Raw genomic sequence first — 18,988 nt, forward strand, 5'->3', positions numbered from 1 at the left:
GACGAGCTTTTCAAGCCTCTGTGCGTAACAAGCTTTTAGTTACGTGCTTTTGTTTTCTTTTTTCTTTCTACTCTTTGATGTGAACCAGTTGTTTCACGCAAATGTTAAATTTGCGCAGAACCACTTTTCCCGGCGAAAGCTCGCGTTTCAAAAGCTTGAAGTAATTATTTTTCGAACGTCGCCGCGTAATTGCATCGGATGTGGACAGCTCGTGTAAACGAGATATACATTTATTCGTGGGAAATACTAAAAAAACACACGAGTAATGTATTAAAAATTTTGTGAGGAAAAACTTTTGATATTATTGTTTGAGCTATTAGCGTTATGAAAAATCAGCTAAATAACCTCATCGATTCTAAATGTATTGAGAAGTATGGAAAAGCTAAACGTAAATGACCTGCGCATGATAGAAATTCATTGTCAAGTGTGAAAGAGCTTAAAACCCGTAGCACAGAGCAAAAAAAAAAAATCCCTACAAGCAACAAACCCGTGATTAAACCCCACCATTGCTCGCTCATAATGTACATAATGACAATGGGAAGCACTTCTTTGTTAAAAAATGGGAAGGCGTGTGCCTACTCGCTATGGTTAGCCCTTTCATCATCAGAAACTCTGCACTATATCTCCTCCCGGACATAAAATGTGAACTCTCATTTCGCAGTATCAATGTACATGAACAGGTATACTAACGGTAGGTAAAAAGCACATTAACAAATCGCACGTGCCTCAAAGTTTCTACGTGACGTACATAAAAGGGCTCGAGATGATCGCCAGCGCCAATTGTCCGTAACCATTGGTATGGCTGAAAAATCGGCTGAGAAAGAAGACGATTGGGCACGCGCGAGCTTGGCTCTTTTGTTTAATAACCGTGGCGCGGCTAATGGAGAAAAAGAAAGAGCATCCAAGCGAAACGATTCCAGGCCGATCTAAATTTGTGCGCAACCAAAGGGACACTGGGGGCAAATTTAGCGGAAGGTCGCGCACGGTGTGTATACTTTTTCACGCGCGCTCGAAGGAGAAGGAGAAGTCCCGGGAGTAAAAGTAAATCAAAATGCGCGTGCGCGCTCATGAAACTATTTTGAAGCGCTGATTTTAAAATGTTGCTCTTTAGGCTCGAGCATTTCTTTGTTTAAAAGAGAGAGAAAGAGAGCGAAGCAGAAAGAGATAAACGGACAGGCACCGAATAGTAGAAGAGAAGGGATAGTGCACATGGGTATTAATAGAAATAGGTTCACGGGGGGGAGGATTTTGGTTATTTTAATTTCTGCCGAGTAAGACCTTTCGCCTCGTTAAATTTGCTTCTAAATGCAGATGGAAGTGGAGACTTTGCAAGAATGTATTGTCTGCTATCTGGGTTTTTGAAAAAAAGTATATTGTGTTTATTAAAATTTCTTTATTAATATTTACGGGTATTACAGCTTGTTTGAAACTAGGTTTGCAACGTCTTTCAAAAACTAATTTAAGGCACAAGTGTGACGTATCCGAAAAAGCTCCACGATACTATGTTATTGACACAACATTTCTTGATTCAATTACAAATTTTCATGAAAAAAAAAAGCACGAAAAGAGAAAGAAGTAAGGTGGTAAGAAATTAGAGTATACATGTTTACTCCACAAATGTATACGTGACTTAAGTTGCCACTGATTACATGCTACTCTAGATATTGTAGTCGAGAGCTTTATCTTTGCAGAATTGTACACCTAAAAATATTAAATGGCATAATGTATCATCATTTTCTTCATATAACGTGACAAGTATATTCTATATATGTTTTGAAGAAAAATGATATTTACATAGTGAAATGGCGTCTGCATTTGTATTACACTTTTTGCTACTTTTTAGCATCGTATTTTTTATTACCGAGTCAAGCATGTTTCATTAACCCATTATTGTGTTACATATAATTATGAAAATATTTCGTTACATTGTGATATTATCTTGAAATAAAACCGTGATTGACTACTTTTTGAAGAATACAAACCTGTGACAAACATTAACTAAAAAATTCACTGGTTATATACGTCTCATTAAATCAGGGGTTATTTTCAGAATTTAGTAAAATTAGTTACATTCCCTCAACTGCAGTAAAGGTAGGATTTATTTATTATAATGTTATATAAATCGTCAACCAAAGGCTAGCCAATGTCCATTCGAACAAATATTTTTTTAACAACATCGCTATCTCTTTCCACCCAGTTTAGCTACGTGCCTCGCAGAGACCACAAATGGCCAAAAAGATAGAAAAGGCGCATTCGCGTGTTAGCTTGCATACACGTGCAGTTTACAGCTCGATTCTTCTTTTTGGGCCACTCGCGAATGCGGCGTCAGAATAATATCAGCTCGTGAGCTGTAAATCCTTCGCTCTCACATAGCTTTCTGACTTTTTGCAGCAGCAGCAGAGACCATGAATCACGTTCTGTATCATGCACGTGCCCCTGTATATGCTTGACGTGCCCTGAACATATACGCGAAGCCGATACATGAATATAAGAGACGGTGAGGAAGAATAAGAGAAGAGAAGTGCAAAAGGGCACGAAAAAAAGGTGGCTGATAAAAGCTCGGCGACAGGCAGTCTGTGGTTAAATGTGCGTCAGCCACTTGCTTGTGCTAGTTGTGTTTGTGTATAGATTTGTATGTGCGGATAGCATTGCTTTTACCTTTGTTTTCCTTTTGGATACATTTTTTTTTTTTGCGTTCAAACGAAGAAGGTAAGTAAGGTAAAGTACCCAATTGTGGTCCCCTAAATGTTGAGGTCAGCAATATAATAAATATTACACACACAAAACACCGATAGTATGCAAAAGTTATTTGTTTAATTCATTTTAAATGCCTTTTTGAATGAAACTTTACAAAATTTACTTAAAATTTTTGCTCATTTATTTAATAATTAGCTTTTAAAAATATGACTTTTAAGACCATATTTTTGAGACTAGACGGCGAAGTACCCCAGTTGTTGGACCATGCATATTCCATGGCAAAGACCTTGCGTACCCCAATTATTGGACCGCTGTGTGTTTTCGCATTATTTACGCAGAGCAAGTATATTATGAGCTTTTTATGAAGATTTAGTAATTTATATTAACTATTATAGCCTTTTATTTTAAATATTCATTAAAGTTATGACATCACAGTAAAATTGTAATGTTACAAAATATACCTAGATTTAATTTAAAAAAATGAACACTTAGGTATACAGTTACAAGAAGTTCTCGTGATACATTTGGAAATTAACTATCAGATTTTATATCGTACTGCAAATCATTAATCTGTTTTTGAATATCTTTAAGTTTCATTTCAAATCTAAATTTATCATCTTCAATATTCTTTTTCTCTTCGATCAAACCTCTTTTAGTTTCAATAATTTCTTCTTTTTTTATTTTTTCTGCAATAACTTTTATTTTTTCTCTAAAGCCTTTGATAACATCTTTTGAATCCATTTCTGTCTGACAATATAAGTACCTCTGTGAAAAACAGTAAGGAAAATTGAAAGTGTGCATGCATGTTTTGAACTTTTATCATCAATAAAGGCTTGAATTTAATGAAAACTTAAAAGCATTAGCAACTTCTTCATAAGTAGGGTTATGTGAATCTGTTTATATTAAGTAATCGTACAACAATCATCACTGAGTCAATTGTGTGATTGAGACGTTAAATTATACTTACAGTAGCACTTTAAAACTGATTTACTGACGATTAAATCATTGTAACCAGCAAACTAAAAAAAAAATACACTCTCACAATTGGGGTATTTCGCTTGAACAGTGGGACTGAGCAAAAGGGCCGGTAATTATGGACCGTTGTAATTGCGGGCCAAAAACTGGGGTACATTCACCATAAGGACACCTTTTGATGGACCATCGAAATTTTTAATGAAATTCTATTTTTTCAATTTTTTATTGGTAATACGTCAAATCCTTAAACTATAAGCTTTTGATTCATATGAAAAACATTGCACAAAACAGAATACAAAATTTTAAACCTGTATTTCAAAGTTGACGAAAAGAGCATTAACACCTGCACAACTTAACCGACTTGCTATACGCACTGCATATGACGATAATAAATACGTTGAAAAACATGCTAATTTTTTGATAATCGGGAGAAAATTTATTTAATTCTTTGCTCAATGCCTTGTGCTTTGATTTACTATTAACTTACAGGCTTTAAACTTGATTAACAATTATTTATTAGTGGTTAATTCAGATATGGACCATTAACTGGGGTAAGGGGACCACAATTGGGTACTTTACCTTATATTATATGATTGAAAATCTTTGGCAAACGTTGGACTTTTTGATGGAGCTTGTGGAGGATTAACAAAGATTATTTTTCTTTTTTTTTAATTAGACCTAAAATTTTTTTTTCATCATAACGACAGAATAAAGGAAGAGATTGCTTTACTATTTCTTTTTGCAGTTTCATCTATAAAACTGACAATGTGCATACTTTACTCTCTTACTCTGCAGTTTCAATGATACTCGTTGGAACTTTTGTTTAGAAGTGAGGATAATTTCAAAATTAGGGATATCAGTGTTTCCTTTCACAGTTCTGTAATTTTTTTTACACCTATTAGCAATTTCATAAGGCCCTTACTTTTTTATTTTGGGGTTTTATTCATAACATAATAGGAATAAAAAATTTTGGTACTGAAAGATATAGAATCTAACTAGGTATTTAAAAACACAACTTAAAAAGAAATTATTAAAAATTTAAAATATAAATTTTTTTATTAATGGCTGCAAGTATAGATTTTATGGACAATCGAACCAAACAATAAAAACTTTTGCACATCCGTAAGCTCAACCTCTCGTTTTTATAATGATTATTATTCTCTCACACCACACAATTACACAAATGATAAAATAATTTATTTAAAAAAAAACCACATAAACACTAATCAAGAGCACCAAACTCAAATACTACATGCTTAATTGAGTTCACATTGTAGCACAGCATTGTTTTTCGCTCTATTTGCGATTCAAACACAACCCTGGCATCGGAATTTGCATTCCAAGGGTCATTATCATAGATTCAAGTATCTCCTCTTCTTTTAGCAAACTAAAGAGACGAGGGTCCACTGATTTTCCCAGCTGTCTTTCGCGCACACTCTGTTATATCAGGATGAATTATTACAGGAAGGGTTGAATTATGTGCGAAATTATTCGAGCGCCAAATTTACATGCATGGAACGAGAGTTTCTTTTGGCTGACTCTGAGTCGAGTGATATTAATTGCAGTCTATTTTCTACTGTCAAGTTCCAGGCTCTTTTTTCTCCCATACAACCTCACGCACGCGCTCCCTCGATTTGTTTCTCTCATTAGACCTAAGAACTGTGCGAGTTCACTATTTATCGTTTGCCACATTACGACGATGATAAAAAATAATCACTGCTTCCTTTCTTATTCGATGGGATTAGAGATTTTCAGGTCAGCTGTTAAAAGTGAAACACTTGTCGTGCAAAGTAAGATGGAACATATAATATGAATGTTACACTTTGCTATTATGAAAAACGAAGCCTCTTCAAGTTTAATACAATTAAAAATTTATTAATGGATGGAGTTTTTAGACGCTCGGTGATGCAGCGTTCATATCACAAAGTTTTTAGTTCTTAGATGATTAACGTACATGAAAAACTACTTTGCTGCATAAAGGGTACTACCGATTGTTCATAAAGGAATAACGTAATAATTTTTGTTTTCACTCCTACAAAAGAAAAAGTTAGATTCCCAAACTTTTCAAGCTGATAATACTAACATATACTTTTAATCAACTGCTACTGTCACACTTCAATTAACAATTAGTTTCCTCGCAAGTTCTATTTTCACGTGTGTCTGATGGATCATTTGGCAATCGATGCGCACAAATAATCAGCGTACCAGCAAATAAAGCACAAAGCTGAGTAAAAAGTGATTAGTCACAGAGATGCAATTAATTTATTAGTGCAATCTATCCTTTTGTGCTGTTTACCTTTCTACGGGTATGTGCACGTGACATTCACTAGAAATTTAAATCAATAGAATAAACGTTCGAGAATGTGGTTTTGAAGATTAGTATGAAATTTGAGACTAAAATAGGGTGTTCTTCTAGTTGTTTGTAGAAAACTATATTCATTTTGACGTACATAAACTAAGAAAACTCGATACAATACTTTCAACGTATTGCATACATACTTAGTAACTAATTTTGCACATTCACAGCATTCAAATTCGTAGTCTATTTTAAAATACTAGGATTTGGTTATAAAAGCCGACTTCTGAATTAGTTAGTAATAGTCAGGATTTATCCATCATTATATTTTTTTGATCCACTGATATTAATATCTTTTTTCGTAAAAGAAATTTAATTAAAAACTCAGTTGTACGGAGCCTCACATTAACTGTTCATTTTACGCGATGACCTGCTGTCCTCGAACGCCCTACAACCCCAGAAAAAAAAAAATAAAAGGGCGAAACTGAAACCCGTGTGAGCGCGAAAAGAAAGCAGGCATTCACAAAAAGCCGCCAACCAAAGAGTGCCATTTTGCCGATCGACCGCTAATAATTACAGTTTGCATGTAGCGTAGCTCAGAGCAGGCGTGTGGACGCGCCCAAGTAACACGCACGTATGTAACAAACACGCGTGTCTCTATCACATAATGTATGGGAGAATTGAATTTCAACCCCATTGAAAGCACATAGAGGCTAGCCACAAGCCCCTTTTCCTCTATTTACTGTCTCTTTCTTTCTTCCTCTCTCATTTCAGGTTATAATTCAAATGTGGTGAGAGAGAGAGAGAGAGAGAGAGAGAGAGAGCGATTGTGGCAGTTCTCTCTCTCTCTCTCTTTCTAGTGTGCGTACTGTGCTGCTGACACTCTGTAATCATTATACCCAACACCACGGCGCATAGAATGTCTCGTTCTGTCAATTGCTTTTTTAAGGGGTGAATGTTTGATATTGTTACCTTTTTTACTCGTTTTTCCCTCCAATTGAGCAATTTGGTTATTTGGACGATGACGGTGTATTGGATGGCGATTTGTTTCGAACGGATGATGAGCCTATCAATTGCATTGAATGAATGCGTGCGAATTGAATAAGTGCGATTTACGATAAATTTTAATGGGACAAGTAAATGCTAGATTAACGAAATGAAATTGAAGGTTCATATTTCTTATAATCACTTATCTTTAGTTTATCGCTTAAATGTATCTTGTTCTAGATGATAACATTAAATTTTTTTATTGTAATAGTTCAAGCTACTGAAATACTCAGATGACAAAATGGAGACAGATTTTGATTAATTCATGGTTTTTTTGAGTTTGAAAATTAAAAATGATATTTTAAGAGCTTAAAAAATGAATGAAATTAAAGCAATGCAAAGCAAAAGTTCAAGAGATCGTTAATAATTCATCTGATAATGTTTTTTTTTTTAATGTACTCAAAAATCATGGCAAATTAATCTTGAAAACATGAAAAAATTCAGTAAGAAACTCCAAAGCCATAACAACCCAGAAAAAAAGCGAAAAAAATTAATCATAATCAACAAGAAAGGTGGAAAAACAATACCACGCGAGGATGCACAACACACCGACACTGCAAATAAAAACAGAAGTTTCATTAGAAAACTTTTGCTCCAAACAATAAAAGCAATAAGCACACCCGGAGCCGAGTCACAGACTGAATTTTCCCGACACCCAAACTGTTATGAAGAGAAATTCAAGAAAGCATCTAGCGCAACCTAGCAAACTAGACTGCAACAGAGAATGAGAGAGAATTTAATCTTGACGAAGACTGCAAAGCGCGCGTGGTTCAATTATTTCAAGAGCTAGACCAGCTGCAGCGGCAGCAGCAGCAGAACAGTACTCGGACACTCGTCCCAGGCGATGCGTACGTCTCGCAATTTCCCGAAGAGAGACAGAGGTATTATCCTCCCAAAACATCGTCCGGAGCCCTGTAGCCGTCGGACCTTTATTATATACATAAGAGTCCAGAGAAGAGAAACTACGACCCCAGGGCAGTTTGAAACCAGGATCATTTTCATCCAAGAGCAGCAGCTTCCTCATTGTGGCGTGCAATTACCAGCGCGCACGCTAGATTAGCCCCGCGGCTCCTGCTCGATTATCGTCCACCAACGCCGCCGTTGCCATAGTCCAGGCTTTTCCCTCTCACAATACAGTATTCTCTTATACGCGAACTGTGACGAAGAGTCTTCTGTATATGTTTCTCTGGACATACGTATTCCCTCCACCTTGTACGCACTGATGATACGCGGAAAGGCCTTAGGGCGCGGGTATTGTTTTCACTTAGCCCTGCTGCGAACAATCGAGACGAATGGAGCGGCTCGAGGGAGAGAATTGGATGGGGAGGAAACGGAGTCCTTGTTGTCATCGTCGAGTCGATTTAGATAATTGAGTTTGGTTAATCAGAGCAGGCGCGGAGCTCTTTCTGCTGTTACTGGTCTTTTTTTGTGAATAGGTGAAGTGGTTGTGAGGAGCTCTTGGGGATAATTTTCTTGGGGAGTTGTGTCGCGCGATTTAACGCGATTATGAAGAATTGTGTCTGATTGGGGGATATTTTCCGATGGACTCCTTCAGGAGCTAGAAGTTGAGTGTGAGTGGGATCCTACACGAGGTGACATGATGGATCGGAGGGTGAGAAATCAGTCATTCTTACAATTTTTATTAGTTCAGTTTTGTTGAAGTTTTGGTAAGCATACAAAATTATGATGAGTTTGGTGATTGCAAGGTAGCAAATACGTTTTGGACATGGATATTAAAATGTAGTCTACCGTGAAATTATTTTGCTTTAGGGTCAAACGAGTAATCCTTTTCTTTTGAAAAGAATGTCTATTGCCAAAATTCGTTTAGTTTGAGATACATTTCACGGCCATCTATGATTATACTTTGACAAGCGAAAAATTTTCACACACTACAAAACTATAATGTAAAGTACCATTGAAAGCAGTGGTAAATTTGAAATCCGAAAAGAAAGCGATGAAACTTATGTTATCGGTTCTATTGATTTCCTGCTCAATTTATTGACGTTTACGAATTCGGATCAATCATTAGCTATTATTTACAAGTTTTAGTGAATCGTTAGGATTACACACAAAACTACGTAGATGAGAAGTTCAAAGTTAACGATAACTATCAGATTATTTAAGTCTTACATTGATAATGATCGCACGAATTTTCACAAGTATAATTTATTATAAATTAATAATGCTGTATACGTGAAACCAACGATTTATTTTGTAAATTCCTGGGGGTCGTTCAAAATAATTTTAAAAAAAGGGACAACGATTAAATTTTCCATTAAAAACATCTCCCATAATCATTATACAATCCAACCGATTAAAACATCCCGCGCTAAGCCCGATTGACACGTGGCCAGTGTAAATTATGCCACGATACATATCCTCTTTCCCACTGTACACTGTTATGCCACGCCAAGCTGTCCATCCGTGTACGCCTCTCTATTCGCATACGCGAAAAAGCCTTTATTTGAATTTTAAACGAGACCAAAGCAGATTAAAATTTCACGCACCCAGCGGCACGTGCCAGTGGACGGGTGTCATCCGATCGCTCTGAAAAACAGAGGACAAAAAAAAAGAGCCGAGTGAAAGAAAAATATAAACGAGATCGCCAAATCCTCCGGCGTTTGACGAGAGCCTTCACGCGACTATGCGAGTGATCCCCTCGCGAAAAAAAGACGATAACACAATAAAGTAACCAGCGAAACAACCAAGAGCTATGAATAGCATATTATTAGGTATAACTAATTTTTTTTTTGTATATATTTGACGTGAAAATCTTTGTAAACTCACAAAAAATTTCATTTTCATAAAACAAGTTTAAAAGGCGTACATGGACAGAAATAGTTTATACCTGCCTTCTTATGTAAATTTAAAAAAAAGCTCTAAAGTTTTGGTACTGTTAGAATTCATTTTTTTTTTGGTAAACCTCCACTTATTGTAAACCGTAACGTTCTAGTATGACAGTAAAGATAATTTCAAAATTTTAGCTCAATAGGTTGAATAAACAGCTTTTCAAGAATATTTGGGCGGATTTTCAGACAGTTGCATACAGTTAAAAATCTACATACTGTAATGAGCTTATCTCATATTCACTTCAGGTTTAAAATTATTATTATGAATTATGTAGTTATTTTATACAGTGTTGTTGTGGTATTTTTTTTTTTTTTTTTTTTGTTAGTTATATCTAAAAAGCGTATAGAGAGTGAGATAGGCATAGAAGGGAAAATCCGTGCCTACGGCGATGATACGAAAATACGGTGGCACGCGCCTATGTAGACATACGAGTCAATTGATCCCGAGAAGCTTCATTGACACGTGCGTCACGTCAATACTGCAATCACTGGCACCCACCACCGTGCGCCTCTAATGCGTTATTTATGGACGATTTAAAGCGGTCAGCTGATCCTACGTTGTTCCTTTGTATGAGCGTCGAAAATTGGCATCGAGATTTTTGCGCACAAAAAGGAGGAGTAGAAAAGAAGGAGAGTAGGCTCTGGTCTTTTGTTGAGGAAGATTGTGGGTTCACATGTACGTGTATACCTGATTTTGACCGAAAGCCGATACCAGCGCGTTCGCGAAATTGAAAACGGGGATTATATGATGGATATATATGTATGATTTTTTTTCTTTAAAAAAATTCTCGCGCTGTTCTCTTCTTTTCTTTCTGATGCAGGGCGCGTGATACTGTCGATCACGGCTGGAAAAAAATGAGGAAGCAGTCTGACCACGTAAATATATACGTGTATACATGTATATGTATAAGGCCTCTGAAGGCAGAAGATCGATCGGGGGAGGTGAAGCAGCTTGGGAATGATGAATTTACAATGGGGGAGAAAAAGAGGAGGAGGAAGAATAGATTATCAGATTCTCTCGCTGCTGTGGCTCTCTCTCTCTCCCTCTCCGGGACTTTTTGAGAGATGAGAAAATTACGAGGCGTGAAGTCGGTTTTCGTGCGGTGAGATGCGACCCTCGCTTTCAAATCATCGAAGCAAGCTGTGGAACTGGGCAAAATTTCGGCATCCTGAATAACTTTATACTTGATGCTTGCTGTGTATCAAAAGCAAAATGAATTTTATCAGATTTTGTGGGAATATTGTACGTGTGTTATCCAGTAACGAATTTTTGTTTCTTGGTTTTAAAAGTCCATTTTTATATTATTAATTTTTTAACAAATTTCACCATGTCATTTCACGAAAATATGGATTTCGTGAATAAAATTACATATTTCTCTAACAAGTCTTTGTTGTATGTTGTATATACTTACGATACCATTATTATTTAGATGTAGTCTCACTAGTGTCCACTAAGCCCAAAATCTGCTTCATTTTATGACTTAAATTTTGTTATTCATCCAAATTTTTATTGAACCAATATAAATTTATTTTGTTACGGATGATAGTTAGCTTTATCTCAAAGCGTCAATACCCTCATACGTTCGCTGTAAGACGCGAACTCAGGAGGTCGTTGGCATCGTTTTATTAAAAATCACTCCTCGATACTCCTAGATGAGTGCCACATTGCTGCATCAGCATTAGTAAACGCGAAAAGCCAAAATGGAATTCCACGGGGTTATTAATACCTACGAACTTCCAATACAAGGGTATTGAAAAGTGATATAAATGAGAGGACAACGCCAAAAAAGGCAATTGACAAAAGATCAACAGTGTAACTAGGGGTAAGACCTTACTAAAGAGAATATACGTTGGGATATTGTCTCCTTACCTCACTTAACTAAACGGTGGAAAAGAACCCTAACAGAGATATGAGGGGTTACAGTCTATCGTACTTATAACACTTTTAATCGCAGACCTTTAGAACTGTCATTGTTAACAGAAGAAGTCTCACATTGACAAATTTATGAAATTTACTTTAATCTTGAATCTACTTTATAACGAATAACAGGTTTGAAGATGATTCTACATAATTAATGTGATACCAATCAGAGAGATCTTTAGAACCAAAATACTATCATATCACTGAAAAAAATACCACACATACATATATTATCATAAAACGTGGACATCCCTAAGTTTCATTAGCCTCATCTATAGCCATTTGATACATGCATTGTGCCCAAAACCATATTAGCCGACAATTAGGTCTAGCTCATCCCAAAGATCTAGACGAACAGCTTGATGAAGAAAAAAAAATTTCACAGATACGGGTACAAATACGCTTCACTGTCCTCTGAAATATAGTACCGGATACAATTTCATTGCAAAATAGCGCCCACAGGATAATGCGTAGGTATATATATGATTCAACACGTGCGTGAACGTGTTACATAACACATATCCCCCTTCCCCTTCTTGCACGGACCAAATCCCAGGTCTTGCATGCGATCAACCCCCTAGGCGCGTAGTTAAGATTACCCCCCTTTAAGCTAACTCCAGTCTATTTGTTATTTTACGCGTGTGCGTGTGTCGTCAAACGTCCCTCTGTGATTCCTAGTGTATAATATGCTCTCTGATTCTATGGCTGCTCACAATAAGATAATCCATATACTATGTGGTGTAGCGTCCATGGTTACACAACCTACCAACGGCTCTTACGGGTAATAAGAGGTGTTGGTGTCGTGAACTTCAAGCTCCACCTGATTTTGTGGGCTTGTCAATTATGAAGGTGAAAACAATGCTTTTGAATGCTATTTATCTCATAACAGTATGATGAGAGTGATTTTAAGCAAAAAAAATTTGTTCTTGTTCTGAAATCTTGAGTCATACATTAATAATTATTAAGTCATAATTGTAAGTATTTTTACACATGATCGGTTTGTTGACTAGAAATATTTTTAGAAAAAATCGGGTTACACGGTAAAAATTTTGAAAAACGTCTTTTAAAATTTAGTTATTTTGGTAGAAATTGTTTTTAAATTACTGTATTCTGAGAAAATTATGCATCCCGGTACTCTTAGTATACCTTACATAAATATACATACGTTTGTGAGTTATTGCGATCTCAAGAGAGTGAAGATGTGTATTGTATTTTATAAATTCATCTACAATCTACGCGATTTATTTGTGTGTACTTTATACTACAGACTTATGTAATTTATACATGCTTTTTAGTTTACCTTTTAAGGTTTTGAATAGGGAGACCTAAATTTTTTTAAATTGATTCAGACGTTGCATAACTAAAGATCTTTTGTACAAAATTGAATTGGTTAAGAGTGATTACACAATATGATAATAGTGCATAATGTAAAGCTATTTACATTTCGATAATTATGACTAACCATCAGCAAGCATTAGTAGATTATTATTATTACATTGCAAACTATTATTGACTATCAAATTCGTAGGTGTCGAGTTACCTCCCGGAAAGAGAAAAATGATTGAGTAAAATTCTTATCAGTCCATTGTATGTTTGAATGATAATTCTCTCATTGAATCTCAAGTGAAGAGTCATTTAAATAAAAAAAAAGAAATCAAATGAAATTCTTCTTTATTCATAATTTTTTACTAATTAGATTCTCATTTATATAGCAGTTTTTTCCGTCACACTTTATCCAGGCTTCGGACTGGCAGTATAGTAATATTTATCACCAGTGTAAATTTTTGTTTTGAGACAAAGAAATATCGTGATTGGATCTCATAGCACGAAAAAAATTTTTAGGCTAAGTTGTATAGTACAATCACCTAGTGATTACGGCTTTAAAATCACACAATTTCTGTATACAATTTTTTTCAATTCAAAGAAATCAAATCAAGATATGTCGCTGTCCCAAAATGTAAATTTACCCTGTAAAAATACTTTATACTGGCGTGTTTAAAAAAGCTGTATTTTTGTTTGATCCTAATATTTGATGATATAAATTGCGAGGCATACTAATACACAAAGATACCATAAGTTTCACTGGTCACTTTAACGAGTTTAACTCGTCTCATGATGATTTTTCTGGACAGGTTAATATGTTACTGCCGGCATTGCGTTTGATTTTGCTACTTAAAACTCTGATATTTTGTGTGGCTCCATCAGCTGTTAGGACTATTATCAAACTTGCTTGTAAAAAAAGTGAATGGTTTTTTATTGTATTGTCTGGATCTGACACCATCTACTACAAATAATGATAATCGTGTTTTTAAATAGCAAATTATCGTAGATATCATTCAAAATTAATTTTAAAAACTGTAGAAAATCTTACTTATTGAAATGATCTCACTACATTAGCTGACTGAAACATATAACAAGCGTTACATCTCGCGATTTATTTATCTTCTCTCTTATTATCCACAACAATGTCTCACTGCATCCAAACCCTCAGGCCGCTACGGATACGCTCACACAGGCACTCTTAACAATCACTTTTCCACCTACCTGAAATTTTTCATAAGCACGAAAAATCAGATTAAGCACAATCGCTGTGGAGGGGCTCTTTTTTCCTTTTTATCACTTTTCATTCTCTTCGTAGCTGGGCACAACTCTATACACGAAAACGCCTCCCTTTGCCGCACAGCACCACCTTCTCAGTGACGAAATGACAACGCGGTAGGCTTCTTTTTTGCATCACTACCAATTCGAGCGGATTTGCGCACGTGAGGGTGCGGTAAACCGACATGAGACCCAAAGCTTTCTCTCTCACTCTCTCATCTAATAACGAGGAATTATCACGACCGATACAATGGCAATCTTCTTTGATGTCGAGCTCAAAAAATAATGCGTTGCCTAGTGCGCGCCTCTTTTCTCCACTCCACCCCCTGCCTCCCTGCAGACGCTTTAATAGAATAAGATTATTTATACCAGCGCTTGGTGCAGCCAACGGCAGCTCAATAACAGCGGCGCGTTGTTGCCGGCTATAAGCCGCATCGTTTGTTCTTATGAGTCTTCATTGTTGTGCTCTTATGGAATTGAGAAAAGTAGTGTTACAACAACGGCAATGATGATCATTGTGGAAAGCTGGAATTTTCAGGTGGAAACACGTGTTAGTGATTTTTTTTGTTGTTACTGAAGGCTTTACTTGTTGGTTGAGAGGGAAGTTCACATTTTACTTAGAGTTTTTTATAATTGTTGAAGGAATGATAGTTTGCAATTTTTTTGGTCCCAGAATTTTGTTCGCATTTTACCATTGTCATCATTTTGAAAGTTAGTTTTTTTGTAACATAAATGATCTACTAACTTGATGCGTCAACAAATTATTTTGGATACATGCAATTTTACTCTCATCATTTTTATAATCCTGTTATTTATGCTTCAGTAACTCAATATATAAATGCACCCTAGGAAAGAGAAAATAATCAAGTTCACGTGTGTGCGTAATGCATTGTAAGCGGGAAAATACGATATCCTTTTTTCACTTTACGGATAAAGACTCTAACAAAAATCCTGCGATTTCACGCTTGTGCTTTGCTATTAAAGATTTTGGGGGAGGGGGGGGTCTTACAATAGCAATATGCTCAGCAATCACGAAGCACGTGAATACTTTCGTACTGAATAGGTATCAAGCTATCGTTCACCTTGAAAAGTAATTAAAAAAAATTGATGTTTCAATATAATTTTTCATGGAACTTGATATACAGTTGACTGAAAATGTTTTAAAATGACAACATGCTTGCATACTTCAATTTTCAGAATCAAATAATTGATACCAATAAATATTACTCATGCAACTTTTTTAGTATGCAAAAATTGTCAAACGAGTTGATTATATTATTTTTGATCTTCAAATATTTACAACGAAAATTTTTTCATTCAAACAATCGTTCCGAACGTTTAACACTACAACTACTTGCATGACTCAAAGGTTTATTTCCAACCCCTATTTTCAAATTACACATTACAAATAATTATTTGTTTTTAGTCTACTGGTAGTTGTTTTTTTATTTTTTTTTTATTTTTGGCAATATCTGAATGTCTTATTTGCATGTACTATTTTTATGACACATCTCAATTTCTTATACAATGTTTTAAAAATGTTTTGATGTAATTAAAGTGTTCATTACAATTATTTTTTAATAAAAAATATCTTGTAAGTACTATTATTCGTTGTTGAAAATCAGTAAACTTGGTACTAATTAATCAAAAAACCATCGGAAACTAAATTCTACAAAAATTCGATAACACAACACTTAAATAATCAATAACTTGACAGTAACTTATTAAAAATGTATAGAAAAGTACAATAACTAATAACTTTCAAAGATATGATGAATAAAAATAGATAAAGATTACAATAAAATAGTGACAAAGAATAAAAAATGGTTGTATTCGCATTAAACAAAGCCAATTGATTGAGTACTACTTATTATAAAACCAATATCTATAAAGACATAATATTAAGTAACTATCAGATTTGAGAGTACACGCTGGACCCTATAATTTTGGAAATTTTTTGATAGTCTCTTTGGTACTGATTTGTACATAATGCTGTGTTGTGACAGATTTATGTTTGGTAAATAAGCTTTAAGTCCGTTTACATTAACGCAAAACAGTACAATCTGAAAATCCTTAGACAAAGAGAGTATCACGTTTATCCAGTCTTTAATTTAAACGATGAATCCATATTAATCCGTTTTATAATAGTTCCTCTTCCTTTCAAATACCCAATGCAACATTGTCCCAGCAATTATCATCCCATCAAGCATAGAATGCACAGCAATAATCATTTTTTCCCGCAAGCATTGCGAAAACCATTCGAATACACGCACAGAGCGTAGAGTCAACGTATTGTGCGTACCGTTTCCGCGAACGACTAATTGCCAGGTGGCGCACCGGCCGCTAACAAATTTAGCACTGGCATTTAAAAATCGCCACACGAACGACCAGCTAGAATTTACGCTCAATTAAAGGATTGCAGATTCGTACGGGCTACACGCTTGGTAATATATTTATCCGCTGTATCGCCGCAGTTAAACTTAATTTCCCTCCCCCTCCTTCTCCCGTTGCTCCTCTACTACTGCATAAGAATTCCCTCTACTGGGGAGTACCACAGAGACAAAGGGCGTTAATTTTCAGTAGGTGCGCCACTGTGTGCCTGAAATGCATGCTGCTGTTGTTGTTATAGCCGACCTTCTTGGAATGTCTCCTTTTCTCTCACGATCTCTCTTTATCTCTGTATAATCACAGATGCGCGTATTATTACTGCAGGCCATCCGTCAGTCGTTGGCACATGGCTATATAATCGCTTTGATATAAAGTTCTTTGTAGTGACGCACGTGTGCTTAGAATAAGTCCGAGAAACTTGTACTTACTCGTACAGGCCGGAGAGCTCTGGAATTTTCACGGTTGATCGTGGATGTATGTCGATTTTTTTCTTTTTGTAATAGGAAGGCTCCGCTTTTTTTTCTCGATAATCAAAGTATATTCCGTAAGGTAGCAAAGGTAGAGACATATGAAGCAAAAACCAGAGTCTATCAGGAAACTGTACTGTTCTAGACTTTATCTATACAGCTGATTGGGGAATAGCACGAAGAAAGTAATATACCCGAAGTAAAACTACAATATTACGATAAAAAGGTATTGCACTGGGATACCATGAACAAGATCCTGAACAGCTGCATTTATAATCACAGCTCATGCAGTATTAATTTTTTACACCAATTCAACGACAAAGCAAGTATCATTTTGCAAATGCAAACATAATTAACGAAAACCAAACAGCACTACGACTCGTCCAATGAACCAGTCCTATACTCAGGTGAAATAGTAGTGTCAGCCTCTTACATCGTTAAAAAACGTGACACCACGCAACATAAAAAAAAAAAAAAAAACAAAGAAAAAAAGTACTGATGTCATCTACATGATCGACAATTACAGCGGCCAATCATCGCGAAAAGAAATGAATAACCCACCAAACGCTCTCATTCAGTAATCGATATGGGTTATACCTACACGCTCGTCGTGCAGTCCAATAAGACAGTATCATCCTCCCGTACGAAAAAACAAATAAGGAACTAGCTGGCGCGTGTCGCAAGTAAAGGTCAGCGTAGTTAATTTGCGGATGACACTGTTCAAACAGATGGAGAGAGAGAGAGAGAGAGAGAAAGAGGAAAAGAAAAAAAACAGGGGAGAATAAGGACCCGCTCGCACTTAATATTTCCCGGTCTCGCTCCGCTGCAGTGCCGAAAAGGTGAAAGGCCTATGGGTTGTAATTATTTCATTCTCTCTGCCGTGTAATTCGTAATGGGATGCGAGTATGGTTCCGTGGGCGAGTATGGATCGAGGGAGCGGGTCAAAGAGGGAGACCGCGCGGAATAAGCCTAGGAGGCTCGCGCCGATGAAGAAGCCCGAGGGGTTGTCCCGGCCGCGTGGAGCGGACAGGGCCAAGTGCGGGGCTTGCGACTGACAGCACGGAAGACAATTAACCTTCCCGCGAGGCTGGCACATATGTGTTGTGTGTGGGGTTGTGGGTGTACTGTGCACTGTATTGGTGTATAGATACTGTGTACACATCAAGCATCGTGCATTATCGGATCACGTGTAGGCTGTGAGCTTGACTGTTCTGGATCGATGTGTGACGTACGAAGCTATCGATACCTACACACTTGGTGTGGGATTATTATGACAATTGTGGTACGACCAGAATGTCCGTATACATGTATTTAACTTGGAAAATGATGTTGGCATTTGCGGTTGTGTAAAGTATACGTTTGCTCGGATATCGAAGTCACCGCTAATCAGCTTATTGGCTGTATTATAGAGCGTTAATTTTTATTGGCTGCAACATAAGCAAATAATTAACTATGAAATTATAAAACTTATAAATCAATAAATTTTTTAGTGGAACTAATTGCTCGTAGGGCGATAATCGACCGCAATTTGCGGTTTTTAATCGGTGGCATCATCGTGCATAATGACGTAAAAACAGAGGGGCTGAAAATTTTTCAATAACCCCATTCTGACAGCTGTTGGCAGCGCTTATCTTAACAGGCGGCTATTTAGATGGGTGGGGAAGTGGGAGTTTTAGCTTTTCAATTTAAAAACGCTGTCATCCGATTAATGATGCACTGCTGTCGGGCCGAGTTGTTAAGTATTCATTTC

The sequence above is a fragment of the Copidosoma floridanum genome, unplaced genomic scaffold (genome assembly GCF_036245765.1).
Source record: "Copidosoma floridanum isolate Cflo_tuat_1 unplaced genomic scaffold, Cflo_Japanese_pri ptg000029l, whole genome shotgun sequence".
NCBI lineage: Eukaryota > Metazoa > Arthropoda > Insecta > Hymenoptera > Encyrtidae > Copidosoma > Copidosoma floridanum.